Consider the following 15,447-nt stretch of genomic DNA (forward strand, 5'->3'; position numbering starts at 1 on the left):
TGTCTGGTGCGAAAAAACCAGTAAAAAAGTAGAATGCGGACCTGTGAAGCACCATCCTTTTTCTACCAACTCCATAGTTAGACAATAAAGAAAGCCCTCAAATCTCTCTTTACTCAAACACAAACACCACGCAAAAGACAAGGCTAAGGGAGGGGTTCAGGGCCATCCTCACCTTATATAGTATTCCATCAGTGGAGAGAGTGATGAGGAAGACCGACGTGTAGGATTCCATTTTTAATTTTTGCTCGGCTCCCAAAGCGCCTGGCTACAAACGGCAGTCATCGTGGCCCCCTACATTGGGGATAGAGTAGGAGAGAAGAGGGAAAAAAACACCATCATAATGCGTGCAAGTGCATAAAGATCATTCGGCAACAACAGGATGGTTAGGGATTCCTCGATACCTGTCACCATCATAGCCAACAAGAAAAATTTCCATTAGTCAGTGGAAGACATGTGTCACAAAGAAAAACCCACGTGTTATAGATGTCAACCAAAAAATGCATTTGCAAAGAAAAAATTCCTTATGATAAAAAGTTGGCACCTAGGTAATGCTCTCCATAGCTATTGGATTGTGTTGGATGTAGGAAAAGGGGCACAATAACTGCTCTGTGAAGCCAAGGGTGGTATTGTCATACACTAGCACTTGAATGTAGTAAGTCTCTTCTTGCACCAAGTCCGTAAAGGGCACCTCTTTTAAAGCCATAGCCATGCATGCACAAGGTAGTGGTGGAGTGGCACCACTCCTCATCCACGCTAGAAAAAACGTTTTTCTGTGGGGGCTACCATATGTAGGAGAAACCATATAAGCGCAAGGCATATCTGCAAGGTGATGGGAAAAATTGCCATCACGCCAATGATGGTGTTTCCACACGTATAATAGGCATGCATGAGGTAATAATGTACTAAGTTGCTTCTAGGCTTTTCCCAAAATTTCTAAGGAAAGGTTTGTTTAAGGGGAGTATCCCATGGACCAACAGAGTTTTTTAAGAAAAAAATGTTTTATTACTGGTGCGCGTGCCCATGTGGTTATTAAAAAATGTTTTGTAGGCAGTATATGTGTATCTCGCACTAGGGATAGAGAGGGGGCCATGGGGGTCCTAGTGCCCATCCTTAAGAGACAACATGTGTAGGAGTGCCTTAGGGTCACAAGTAAAATTGGTGGAACAATATCCCTGTCGGGTCTGCTTGATCAATCTCCACAATTTTGCTTTTTCAAAACCATTCCTACAAAAAGCAATTACTAGCTGGCGGATGTCCATAGAGGCATTTAGGGTATCCGAGTTGCAAAAAAGAATAGGTTTTAGCTGTGATAGGATGACTTTGTGTGCCCAATTTCTAGGTCTATATGCTAGCTCTGTGGATGTATTTTATAGGAGTAATTTGGAGGGATGTATGGTTTTTATCTACGGCTTTCTAAAATTTGCCATCAATTATGGAGAGGGAAATATTTAGGAATGTAGTTTGTAAAGTTTTCTTTCCCTCAATGGTGAGCTCTGGTGGGTAAAATGCATTCCTTAGTAATGAACCATTCTGGTCTTTGACAATCTATCGAAAGGATATCATCAAAATATCTAAACGGGATAGCTAGCTCAGTTAACATTTCCCTAGAGGTTGGAGATAGTATCACTTTTTCATAGCAATTGTACTCCAAAGCATGTAAATAAAGATTACACCATATGGGTGAACATGCAAGCCCCATGGGGATCCCATTAGTTTGCTGGTAGAACTTTTGGTAGCATTGAATGTACATGTGGTTAATCAACCAAGTACTAATATTAATTACATCCTCAAGGGAGAAGGAGAATCCGTTCTTATATTTGGTTCTTGACCATGTCCCCTCTTGATAGAAAGTTGGGAAGTACTGGAAAGAAATGAAGGGGTTTTTTTCTATTTGGAAAGCACAAGTAATGAGGTTATTAATGAGAGGAATTAGACCCATATCTCCATTATGGGGGATATTCTCATAACATTTCTTAATGTCTGCTGAGTAGAATATGCTAGCACCTTTTGGAAGGTTAATTACACAATCATAGATGGATTCAATAATCCACTAGAATGTATCCTTAAGTTATGGCAGAGCAGAGTTTTTTGGTTAAGCATCCTTGCTCTTTGTTTTAGATTTGGGAGGCAAGATTTCAAGAGGCATGCCATAAGCAACGAGGCTTCTAAGTAAATACTAGAAGCACCACAAGTTAGCCATCTGAAACTATCCTTGTGTAATTTGAAAGATGCCATTAGGAAGGGCAAAGTTGCCAAGGATGGTAAGTTCATCTTTTTAAGCATATCCATGATAGTCTTAGAAGGGTCCTCTAAGCAATGAGAGAAGTCACTACTAGTGAGTCTCTATTGAATCTCCTTTTGTACCAGTGCTTTATTAATAAAATAGGGTTGTTTGGGACTTTGTAAATAGATTTAATCAGGTATCGATGTTTAAGGGAGGCAAAGACAATAATCAGTCCAGACAATAATCCTTAAAAAGCTTGCCTAACAGAGTTGATATCCAGATTATGAGGTAAATAGACTATCTTGTCAGAAAGAATTTTTAACAAGACCGAATAAAGTTCATTAAAAGCTTCATGTAGATCAGGGGGGCAAGAAGGTATGTGGTTTAACCCCAACATGAGTACCCTCTTAACCTTTGGGGGAACAAGCAGGTGCTCCACAGTAGCCAAAACATGGCCAAGATTAGGAACAAAACCAAGGTCAGTAGGGGTATAAGGACAAGAGAAAGGCTCATCTGTGGAGGTAAACACAAGCTTCTGGTTATAAAGTAAAAGCTTTAGGGAAGGTTTAAAGCTCCAGGTGAACATACATTTTCCCCAAGAAGGGGACAAACCAAAGTTTAATCCAAAAAAGAACACCCCAAAAAAAGATCTTAGACTAGGTAAGTCCATCAGAGAATTGCAGTACAAAATGTTAACAAAAGGGCGATCCTTTTTCCTTTGCAAGGGGCTAGCGATAAACGTCTAGTAGCTTCTTTTGAAACCTACAACAGTAATCAACCATCAGCTATAGAGAAGAGATTTAGCACTAGGAAGGTTGTTTCGGTTAAAGGCCTGTCACACATGTCCATTGGAGTTCCAGACGGCTATCCAAGGTTTGCAGGGAAGTTGGGGGTGTGAGAGGTTGTAGGGGCCATGCAGCTACCAGCAGAATCCACTGGTGAAGTGGCATTCCAATTTTGAATAGGGGGAGGAGCAGAATATGCCATCCTATTAAATCTTCCCCTACCACGATTATTTTTTTGAAAGTCACCTCGGGCTCGTTTTGGAGTCCTGCCATCATGCACCAAATCCTTGCTTGAGGAGATAGGCTTTCTGATGAAGACATCTACCTCCGAGATGCTACTGCTATATAAGCATGCAGCTGTCCAAATAAAGGCACCTGCTTTACTGCATCCTTGAGCTTTTCTTGGTAGAAGACATGGATTAACAAAGCTTTGATAGCCTCTCGAGCTTCAGTTGTTATCCACCTTAAGAAGGTCAACATGGACTTCTTAAGGGAAGGGCCGGGAAGAAGACTGATAGGTTATGCATGATCATCCATAGGGCATGGTCAAACCATAAGATGTTGGCATCTTTGCAAAAATCCCCTTCTCCCACATGGTCACATCCACATTTAATGAATGGGCGATGTACATTCCAAAGTTGGGTAGTATAGTTAGGATCTTGGCCAGTAGTACTGATTAAGCCTTTTACTCCAAGTAGGCATCCCAAAGTGGCATTACATCTTTGGGTTTCAAAGCTATTCATAGAAAAAGGGCAAGCCATTAAATAAGACTCAATAATCATGGAGCAATTATTATGCCAAATTTGCTGCAACCCAATCTTCACAGCCTCTTTGTCCCTATCATTGATGAGTGTAGCAACAAACCTTCAGTTAATGGGGCAAGTAAGGCAAAGTTGCCAAGTGTCCATGGCTTGTGATTAGCATCACCCAAATAGACTTCTAGCATCCAAGCAGGGATATATGGATCGGTATAGGTTTCAAAGGGCTTCTTAGAAATACCGAGTGAGGGGCTATTGATGGAGAAGTTTTGTGTAGTAATAGCCACCTCATCTCCATTAGGAATTAGCCAATTTGCAGATGCGGTGGGGGGTGACATAGATAAGGAAGGGGCGCCTTGGAGAAGGTGTTTCTTCCTTTGCTTGATAAGGGGGTCGTTATGCAGCTTCTTTCCATGCATGTCCATAAACTTCCTCATGATATGAGGGGAGTTTTCAAGCCACTCACAGTGTTCCCTGCCATCATCATCTTGGATATTCCCAAGATTAGCAATGATATCCATGAGCCTTGACACAACAGCAACATGGTTATCCTTAGCCAATGCATAAATGTTGAACCAAGACGGGATATCCAATTGAGCAAGAACCAGTAAATCAGTGGAGTCATCCAAAGCCACATCAACCTTATCTGCATCCATTAGAGTTTTATGAAAGGATGGATCCTTAATCTAGAGTAGTAAGCCTTGCACAATAGATGGAGGAGCCAGTAGGCGACCATCATAACCAAGGGTTGCAAGTGCATTATCACATCCATTTAAGCTTGCCTATAGAAAAACATTTTTAGCGAGCTGAGAGAGAAGCAATCAACAAGTTAAAGATGATAGGTAATCCATACAAATTACTATCACCACGAGTGTGTGTGTGTGTGTAGGTTACAAGAGATCATGGCTCATCACAAAAGCAACAGATAGAGAATAGGCTATCATCTTTTGATTAATGAAAAATCTAGGAATTGACCATAATACATAGGTGTGCCATTTTCAAATCATAGAGAGATTTATCTTGCAGAAGCTTTTAGGGTAAGGGATTCCTCTATACCTGTCTTCATCACAGACAACAAGAAAAATTTCCATTCGTCAGTGGAAGACAGGTGTCACAAAGAAAAACCCACGTGTTATAGATGTCAACCAAAAAATGAATTTGCAAAGAAAAAATTCCTTATGATAGGAGGCTGGCACCTAGGTAATGCTCTCCATAGCTATTGGATTGTGTTGAATGTAGGAAAAGGGGCCCAATAACTACTCTGTGAAGCCAAGGGTGGTATTGTCATACACTAGCACTTGAATGTAGTAAGTCTCTTCTTGCACCAGGTCCGTAAAGGGCACCTCTTTTACATCCATAGCCATGCATGCACAAGGTAGAGATGGAGTGGCACCACTCCTCAGCCAGGCCATAAAAAATGTTTTTTTGTGGGGCTACCATATGTAGGAGAAACCATATAAGCGCAGAGCATATATGCCCAAGTAATGGAAAAAAGGCTCATCGCGCCAAAATGATGGTGTTTCCACATGTAGGATGGACTTGCTTGAGGTAATAATGTACTAAGCTGCTTCTAAGCTTTTCCCAAAATTTATAAGGGGGGGTTTGTTTAAGGGGAGTATCCCATGGACCAAAAGAGTTTTTTAAGAAAAAATGTTTTATTACTGGTGCACCTGCCCATGTGGTTATAAACAAATGTTTTATAGGCAGTATGTGTGTGTGTGTGTGTGTTGGCGTATTAAACTTAATACATATACATAAAAGAACATAACATTCAAAAGATAATTGGCTTTAGATAATTGGACAAAGATTTGTACAAAAGTGACTCAGTTTTAATCTCATTATTGTACAATATAATAAGAATGAAGCATCATTCCAATGATCCTATACAAAAGAAATAGACTTGTGGAGGACAATCAGGTTGAATCAACAGGGATCTTCAAAGTATACAACAATTAAGCCAAAAAAAATTCTAAGTAAAGATACCATTCTCACATACATCCATATAAACAAGACAAAAGATTCATTAGCCTTGAATATGTATTACAGGTGTCAAAGGACCTATCAGTTGTTACCCTTGTCCTACTTAGAAAAAAATTAACTTAAACTACTATCCAAAATAAATTTTGGAGTATCTAATAGTGTAAAGCCATCACCCCTTCTGATGTAAGTGGCTCAATCCTAAGTACTTTTCTTTGTTCCAAGTTCAACCAGATTTTCCAAATGGTATCCTCAGGATCAGAAGGCCATCACCTCTTTTGATTCAAGTGTCAAAAGGTATTTACAAAATGTAATTTATTGAAAATATTTTTTTAACCAATATACAAGCTAATTTCTATAATTTAACTTTCCTTTAAAAGTGATTTTAAGTATGAAGTGTCCAAGTTAAAACATATTCTCCAAGAGATCTCTTCTGGATCTTTATCAAGCATAAGTAACCCTTTATTCAAACACTTTAACCACAAAGGCATCAAAAGGCCATCACTCCTTCTGATGCAAGTGTCTCAAACATAAGAACCAAGTTTAAACCATATATTCCAGTAAGAATCCACAATATTAGAAGGCCATCACCCCTTTTGATTCAAGTGTCATTAGGTGAGTAATGTATTTTAATATCTCGTTTTTTTTTAAATCCAAACAAATCCTATGTTTTACCTTTCCTTTAAAGGTGATTTAGTTTTTTCGATACCTTTATCTTGTTAAACCATTGTTATTGAAAGCAAGTAGTTATTTAGCTATACCCATCATTTTACAAATAATTTGCTGTTTTGCCATCAATTCTGAAATCATAGAGGGTTAAAGTTCCATCCAAAACTATTGACACAAAGCCAACAAGTAGGCTTACCATATTTTTTACTTGTCAAAGCCAAGCAACATCTTGAGGTTTACAGAATCTAATTACAAGATCAAGCTAGTTCATTTTGTAACTAAGGTAATATTAGAGAAAAAGTAAGATTTAAGGGTCACCAGCTTACTATTGCGTGTTTTCTTTTTTTTTTTAATGATAAACAATATTATGCTCCTAAATCGATTGATGTAAACAAATTTCTTGCTTCAACACCAGGCATATCTTCTTGTGATGAGAACATATGCAGTGGATTGAGATCGTCAGCCATCCAAGTTTGAATATCGACGAAACAAATTTTGGACCTTTGGTAAAGCATCAAGGCTTAAAGTAGGTTTACATCACTTTTGATTAACCACTATACAATAATATATATCATCCTCGTCTAGGGGAGAAGTAGGCAGGTAACAATGTAGCAAATGTTCTACAACACACACCAGCCAACCGGTCAAACAATATTACCACAAGAGGTCGGTAAGCAGCCATCACTTACTAAAAAAAAAAAAACATTTCCTATTAAACCAGTCAAGACAATATTATAGTAAGCCAACAATAGATCTTAGTAAAATCTCCACAACAGGTCAATCCTAGTTAGGTAACTAATTTTTTACAAAATGCAGAGAAGCACCAATAACTCCCAATAAATAGCTATCACATACTGCAGATTGCACCTTCACCAATTATGGTACATCTAAATGGAATCAAACACAACAATTCATTTTATTTTGGTAGGTACCATCTATTTCAATTATATAGGCAGCTAAGAAAACCCATTTAGAGCAGCCCGAATGAACCAAAGTATTAAAACTAGGCGTTCCCCATGAAATCTTCACTAGACATCAGATCAAACCATTAATTTGAGCACCTTCAACTCAAGTAGACCATCATGACAGCCGTCAGGTTTTTCAATAGAAATAATAACACCGGTTTATGCACAATAGTTTATCAAAGTGAATCACAACATGATTAGGCATTATCCAAGTAGGAGATAAAGGAAAAAACATGCGAGGTAGTGGGTTGCTCCACAATCTCCATGATGTAGGCACAGGCCACCACTCAACACACCCTTTTTTTTTAACCAACGTAACCAAAAATGCAAGGCTAAGTGAGGGAAAAGAACAATCCCTCACCTGGTTAAATAGGCTTGCTAGTCTGCAAGAAGTTTCCATCAATGTCCCTTGAGATTTGTGAGGAGATCAATCAGAGCGAGCTATAGAATCTCCACATAATCCTAGACTGCAAGAGTTGGGAGTCTTCAGCCTTCATAGGGCAGCCAAGTAGGCAAGACATCAAATAGGCATAGAGGGGAGAGAGAGAGAGAGAGAGAGAGAAGAGGAGAGTGAAGAAATATTGCACGATAGGTTATGCAGCCAAATCCACATGTGCAGAAGCTCTCAGAGAAAATGTAGCACTAGGAGGAGAAAAATTTCAACGACTCGGTATGCCCATTTACAAAAGGTAGGTGGAGACGAAAGTGTAGGAGTTTTAGCTAAGAGGTAAGTTCCCACAAAAAAGGGGAATAGCCAACAGAAAATGGATCCAATACACATAACATTAGTAAAGCCTGAGAGTTGAGAGCTAAGGGAAACTAATAATATTCAACATAATGTATATTTAAAATGGACAAGGCTATACCAATAAAAGAAAACCCATTTTAGGTTTCCTAGAAAAAATTAACAGGGAAGCCAATAGGGGGTATTAGTGACAGCAGCAAGGCACATAAGATTATGTTACCAAACATTATATCCATGGTTTTTACCCACAAAACACAAGGAAAGAACATATAAGCACTCTTCTCAAGCCATATGGGAAGTCATGTCTCGGCCCTGTTAAAGTTATAGGAGGGTAAGTAGCTTCAATAAGTATAGCATAAAGAAGGGTAATAGCAATTGGAAGGCAAATCACCACAAGGTTATGGTAATCACACAATATTATATCCATCAGCTACATCATGCATCATAGAGCAAGGTTCTCCCATCTAGCAAGGTAGAATACTCATGGTAATTATACAAAAGACAATATATCCATAAGCTTTGTCAAGCATATTGAAAACCAATTATAAAAGCTATAGGATAGTGGGCAAAAGCAATAACTTATCAACAGTGCAATAATGGTCAAAGAAAAGAAGCAATCAAAACTAAGTTAAAGTGACCAAAAGTGTGTGTGTGTGTGTGTGTGTGTGTGTGTGTGTGTGTGTGTGTGTGTGTGTGTGTGTGTGTGTGTGTGTGTGAGTGAGTGAGTGAGTGAGTGAGAGAGAGAGAGAGAGAGAGAGAGAGAGAGAGAGAGAGAGAACATCCATGCTATTTTTAACCACAACAACGTGTGGGTCACACACTAGTAATGATAAAATCCCCAAATCTCACATCTTAGAAGAGGCATTGGCCTTGAAATCAGCAATATGCCCCTCATTCGGTCTATCGAGCAACATGTCATCAATATATAGCACAACAATACAAAGTTTTCTCAGATCAATTATTTTAAAAACCACGTATAGCCCAGTAAGCATGAATCTATTCATCCCAAGTACGTGGATCTTGCTTTAAACCATAGAAAGCCTTCTTAAACATACACACCTAAGCTTTCTTAAACTTAAACACCTTGTTTTCTTGCCCTTTTTGAATGAAGTCATGAGGCTATGATACATACACTTCCTCACTCACATCACCATTCAAAAATGCACTCTTTATGTACAATTGATTTGCATTCCAACCATTATGAGTTGCCATGCAAAAGTGCTATGAATGGTAGTCGTACGACAAGTAGTAGCAAAAGTTTCATCAAAATCAATGCCCTTCTGTTGAGCATACCCTTTTGCCACAAGCCTAGCCTTGTAGCAATCACCACTACCATTAGGTTTAGGTCTTACTTGAAAACACACTTAGTATCAAAAGATTTTTTCCGAGGAGATCGATTACATAACGACCATCTGCCATTCTTCACAATAGTAGCATACTTAGATTGCATTATAGCCAACCTTTTTTTTTTTTAATGGCTTCATCAAATGATAAAGATTCTTCAAAATATTATCATCTAATACATAAGAGGCATGTTGAGAACTTGAACAAGTACGTAGGACATGTGCTCCAAATTACTATCACAAAAATGACAAATGTTCTTCTTTATCGTCATACTAGACACCACTAAAACATAACAATAAAATGCATAAGAGGCATGCTAAGAACCTGAATAAGTCCAACTCACAAAGGTACACCCAATTTTCTATCACGTAAGGTTTGCACTAGGCATCTTGGTATATCTCTAACTTGCTCATTTTTAACCCTATCATAATCAGTTACATCTTGTAGATCTAATTCTAATGCTTCAGTGGGAGACGCGATTAGGACATATGCAACACACATAACCTCAAGCCAAAATGCACGTGGCAAAGACTCTTGACCATACATCGTGCCATCTCTATAAGTGACATGTTTTTTCCTCTAAGCAACACCATTTTGCTGAGGGATATAGAACCATATGTTGATGTTTGAATTTGTTAAACATAGACTCCCCCTATTGATTAGAATGGAGGGTGCCTACAATACAGCCAGATACATTTTCAACCATAACAGAAAATTGCTTGAAGCACATAAATGTCAAAGTCAACAATGGGGAGAATATATGAGAGAGAGAGAGAGAGAGAGAGAGCTGAAGCAACCAACCTTGGCAATGAAATGATGATCATACAATGGGGGCAAGGTGTACTTATACAGTCACCTTAGCAAATTTCGGAGTTTGACAAATAAGTAAAATAAATACCCAAAGAAAAAATAAATATTGGGATCACATTGGGTTGTTCACTTGAGATGCCATAACTTTATCACCCCCTCTGTAGCTCATAGTGGACATAAATAGGTGAGACCAAGCTGATGAAGAAGCTACATGGACACCCAACAGCGATCGGGATATTGGATACACCTCGGTTATGCTACCCTCAACTTTTTACCTTAGAAGATTGCCATCTTGAGCACTAGTAGCCTTGTTGAAAATTGAATTGTAGACCACACTATGTCCAAGAATCCCCATTCATGAACTGTGAACACATCACATCTAGACTTTCTAGACAATGAGCTTTGAAACACATCCTATTCATAATCCGGGCAACAACAATGAATTGGTGCACTCATCCATAGTAATTTAGATACATCTGATTGGTTCCTTGCCAGATGCATGTGCATTGAACTCCGACCCGTGGGTTCAAACATCGATAACTCAAACTCCAACACACGGCCAAATTATTTGTGGGAGCTTCATTTTTCCCCTCTCTGCTAATCACAAGTCTCTCTCTGACTAAATCTAGTTGTGGCAGCCGCCTTCTGACTACAAATCTGGCGTCGTGGCCATTGTGATCGTCACCACATGTGCCATGCTGACCTCCTCTGTTAATTCTTTATCACAATTACCTTTGTCAAGCTTGCCTTTACCTTTGTCCTCTTGTGAGTTCCTATTCTTGTCTTTGGCCTCAAACTCTCAATCCAAACAAAGCATTGTATCACATTCATAACAATGGTTGTTGGACCTGGTGGGTATCGAGGCAGCTAACTGAGTATTGGGTCTGCTCTCCTTGTCAAGATTGACTTTTCCTTTGTCCTCTAGCAGCTCATGCATTTGCTTTTGGCTTCACAATCTTGAGCCAAAGAAATCGATGGCCTCCTTGAGAAATTCTCTAATGCATAGGCCGCTATAACTGGGTATTGGTTGATCCATTTTCCATAGCCTCAAAGTTGTGTTGGTGTTGGCCATTTGAATCATCGGTGGTTGAGCAAGGGTGGACAAGGTCTGGAAACTTTTTGTCTTCCTTTTGTACTCCAAATGGCCTCAAAAATTTCCCAAGCCGCACCAAAAACAAGATTTATGTTGCCCTTGCAAGCCTCATTCACATTTCCCCAAGCCACACATGGGAGTCTCCTCCAATGACCCTCTCTTGGGCTCCACTCTCAAAACAAGGCGGCCTCTAGCATTTTAAAACACTGCATCAAATTGATGCTAGAACCCGCATAAGGAGGAAGGAAGGGAGTGGATTCTTGCTATTGTTGCCTCTATAGAGCTACCATTGAATATCAAAATGCAGGGAAAACAACGTGTAGGCCTGTCGGTGAACCTCTTCTACTACCAATGTTTTAGAATGCTAAGTGTAGCAAACTCCGATGGGAAACAAGTCCACATAAGCGGCACAAAGTGCCATGAGGAGCCAACTCCCTCCAACAATTTAAAATGCTACCAAAGGAGGGGAGGAACTACAACAGACAAAAATCAAGGCATGCCAAAAAAATACACAAAACTATATAGTACAACAAATAAATCAACATAGTTGCATGCTTGGCAAGTCGTGCATACACACAATCAAGAATATTACACGATCTGGAGAATTGCACGAGCACATAATCAAAGCTATACACGAACTGAGAGAGACGGCGAGCGAGAGATCATGGGGAAGCTTGTGCAGGTGCACCTCCTAGAGCAGAGTGCTACATTGGCACGACAAGAGAGGAGAGGTGAGAGAAGAGAAGATGAACACAGACATTGGGTGCAATCTCCCCCCGTGCAAGAGTGAGCATCTTCCTCTTGTACGTATTTATTTATAGATTTCTTGAATGTCAAAATGAATACAGACTGTTCACCCGGACATAACAATAACCATAGCTCATAAAGAGCACTCAAATAATGAAATATCCATAACTGTGCTATCTTTTCACAATAGTCCATCGCATTTGTCACCTATCAGTTGTAGTAGTGAATACATACTTATCCATCTCCATTACATATCTCTCCATTAGAAAACACCAATTGCCCTCAATTGCTAAGTTAAGAATTTGCAAATCATACTTAAAAAACAATGGTTAAAATTATGTGTCAAAAATATCATGAAATATAATAAAAAGTTATAAACTTAAACAACATTTTGCTTATGCATGTTGTCATCCACATACTACATATTCTAGTGTCCCATACCACGAGAATAGGCAGTATATGTCATATCCTGATGGATCAGGATATCATTGGTCACACTCATTCGTCAATAATCAATTCTTGTAAATATTAGGTCCAATTCCATACACAGTGTTGATGACCGATCATCATAACTCAAATCCTAAATCCAACTGACTAGGTGCAATGGTGTCAACCATTGCAACATGATTTTATAATTGGTGTTGCCTAAATTGATGAATTGACACCAATTGATCGTGCTACCTACATAAGTGAATCTGTACTTATGCTGCCTAAACCGACAAATATACACCGATATTATTTAAAGTAGCAAATCTGTTATTTGTTGGTATGCTGCCTCAATTGGTGAATCTGCATGGATAACTAGAGTTGCCTAAATCAGTGAATCTACACCAGGATGAGCATATACACACTGACTAAATCGATGAATTTGTGTGCATGTGACCAATGGACTAGACAAGGTATAAAAAACAACACATATATTATATGTTTGTTGACGGACTCAACTGTAAATATTGTTTGGGACTCAATCAAGTTTTAGATTGTAATGTATTAAATATATGGATGAGCTGAACCCATGGTAGAAAGTATAGGAGGTAATTTTGATAAGTTAGAACCTTCAAGGCGGAGGTATAAAAACCAACTTTTGTAACCCTAAGGACAACTTTTGAATTAAATCATCTTTTGAGCTAAACTAAGCGTGTTGTGACTATGTGTTTTGTGTGAGAGAGTGAGTGAGGTCTTCTTCTACTCTCTACATGCACTACAAAAGCTATATTATGAAGGTGACTACACCATTGCATTAGCAACGGCGAGAGCTACGCTTCAATGTCAAGCTTGCACGATTTTGGTCTCTTCACGAAGAGTGTTAGGAAATAAGACGTAGCTAAATAGATAATTGAGTAGATTACTTAATGGAGAGAGACAGATTTATATACACGAGATTATAGAGTAGAGAGAGAGAGAGAGAGAGAGAGCGTACACACGATATACGTGGTCCACCCAATGTGGGCTACGTCCACGGGAAAGCAGCCACTCAATGGCTTTAGTACTTCAAAACAAGAAGTAGTTTACAAAGGGATTATACCCTTAATGGAGCTCCCGCCTTGCTTCACTCTCACCACCTCACACTCACCTTGTTGCATCAACTTCACACTATGAAATGTGTGTAGAAATGGCCTCCTTTTATAGGCCAAAAGGGCTGCCCTCTCTTATGAGAGACAGCCATGTGTAGCCGCCCTTGTGCGAATAAGTCCAAATCGGACCCTCCAATCCGCCCATGTGTGGCCGCCCTTGAGAAGACAAGTCCGCTTTTGAATTCGGCCACCGGCCACCGGCCATTGACTTCCGACCACCGGCCACCGGCCATTGACTTCCGACCACCGGCCATCGGCCATTGACTACCGACCACCGGCCAACCGATCGGTTGTTTTTTGACCACTTTTCGGCCGCCGGCCGGCCATAATATTCCGGCGAAAAAGAATATTCCGGCGAAAAGAAAAAGTCTCGGGGGCCTCCGTCCCTGAGGCCTTTAAAGTTGCCCCTGATTCTTGTCCGTGAAAATTTTGGTTTCCGGTGAGTGATTTTCCTTCACGCACGATGGCTTCTCCTCATAATGGGGGCCTTACAAATGTGCGCTTTTACCACAGAAAATTACAAGGGTAAATCAGGCTCCATACTTAACAAAGAGCTCTCCCACGAGCTTCAAAGTGAGTTCTCTCTCTAACCGTGTATCCATTTTGTGATTGCTTTGTATCATTGCCTTCATGATGAGTTAAGCTACACGTTAGGCCTGAGTACATTGAGAATTAGTGGCCTGTAATTTTGACATGTCTTCCTACGTGTTTTCCGCACCAAGTGTTTGCAGGTAGTAAATTGGGTTAGAGACTTTAGGGAAGTGTTCTCTAGGTGTGTAGAGGTCATCCCTTGAGTTTCGTGACAATTCGACAACGTTAGGTCATGTTTTGGAGAGCGTAGTCATCGTAGGTAAGGTAGCGGTTGTGCATACATAGTGTGGTTTGAGATGATTTCCCTTGGTAGTGATTGTCTCTAGAAGGTCAAACAGGTGATCCACACTCATCTATTTGTTTCTATGCACCTACGGGTCAAGCTCCATCCTTGGTTGACATCTTGTTTGATGGCCTAGTTCTCACTTTGCTAGCAAGTGCCAGCAATGTATCTGCCCAACAACAACCATAATATGAATTATATCAAATATAAATTGTAGGTTAAAAAGGAGGATTATGACACCTTGTTTTTTGTCTTTCATAAACCCTATCCCAAATATTATTGGCAATCAAATAAATCATGGGGAGGTGCTCAATATGAAGGGGAGAGGAGACTTCTAGGTTCATTGAAATCTTGTAAGTGACCTCAAAATGTGTGTATAATTGTGGAATGGGTGCAATGGCAAAATCCTCATGCATATTGCATGGAGTCTACAAGATACTACACACCAAGTGGTAGAGAAGGACACCCACCATGTAGAATCAAGACCCCAAATTTTTCCTAGTGATCAACATTCCACTTGGCAATATTCATGTATTTATACTCAGCATTCCCTTTATCAATGTAAAGGTTTTGCTTGAAGATTAAAAACATTGCAGAGAACTCAAGGCTTAAAGGTTTCTATAAAAGTTTCTCATAGTGAGAAAGTTCAATTTTACAAAGTTTGAACGGAGACACAAATCTACATATGTTAGCAAGATAGAGTTTTATCAATAGCTCCATTTGGCAATCAAGGATCAAGAACTTGCATCATGCAAGGCTATCGTAAATGTCTGGTGTTCTATGGATACCCTTTTCTAATTCTGTGAGTAGGAGGATTGATCCCAAGAATATCTTGCACACTTTAAAGAGAATGTATAATTACTAAAGTAATTGTTCAACATA

The sequence above is a fragment of the Adiantum capillus-veneris genome, chromosome 11 (assembly GCF_014529385.1).
Source record: "Adiantum capillus-veneris isolate H3 chromosome 11, ASM1452938v2, whole genome shotgun sequence".
In the NCBI taxonomy this organism is placed as follows: domain Eukaryota; kingdom Viridiplantae; phylum Streptophyta; class Polypodiopsida; order Polypodiales; family Pteridaceae; genus Adiantum; species Adiantum capillus-veneris.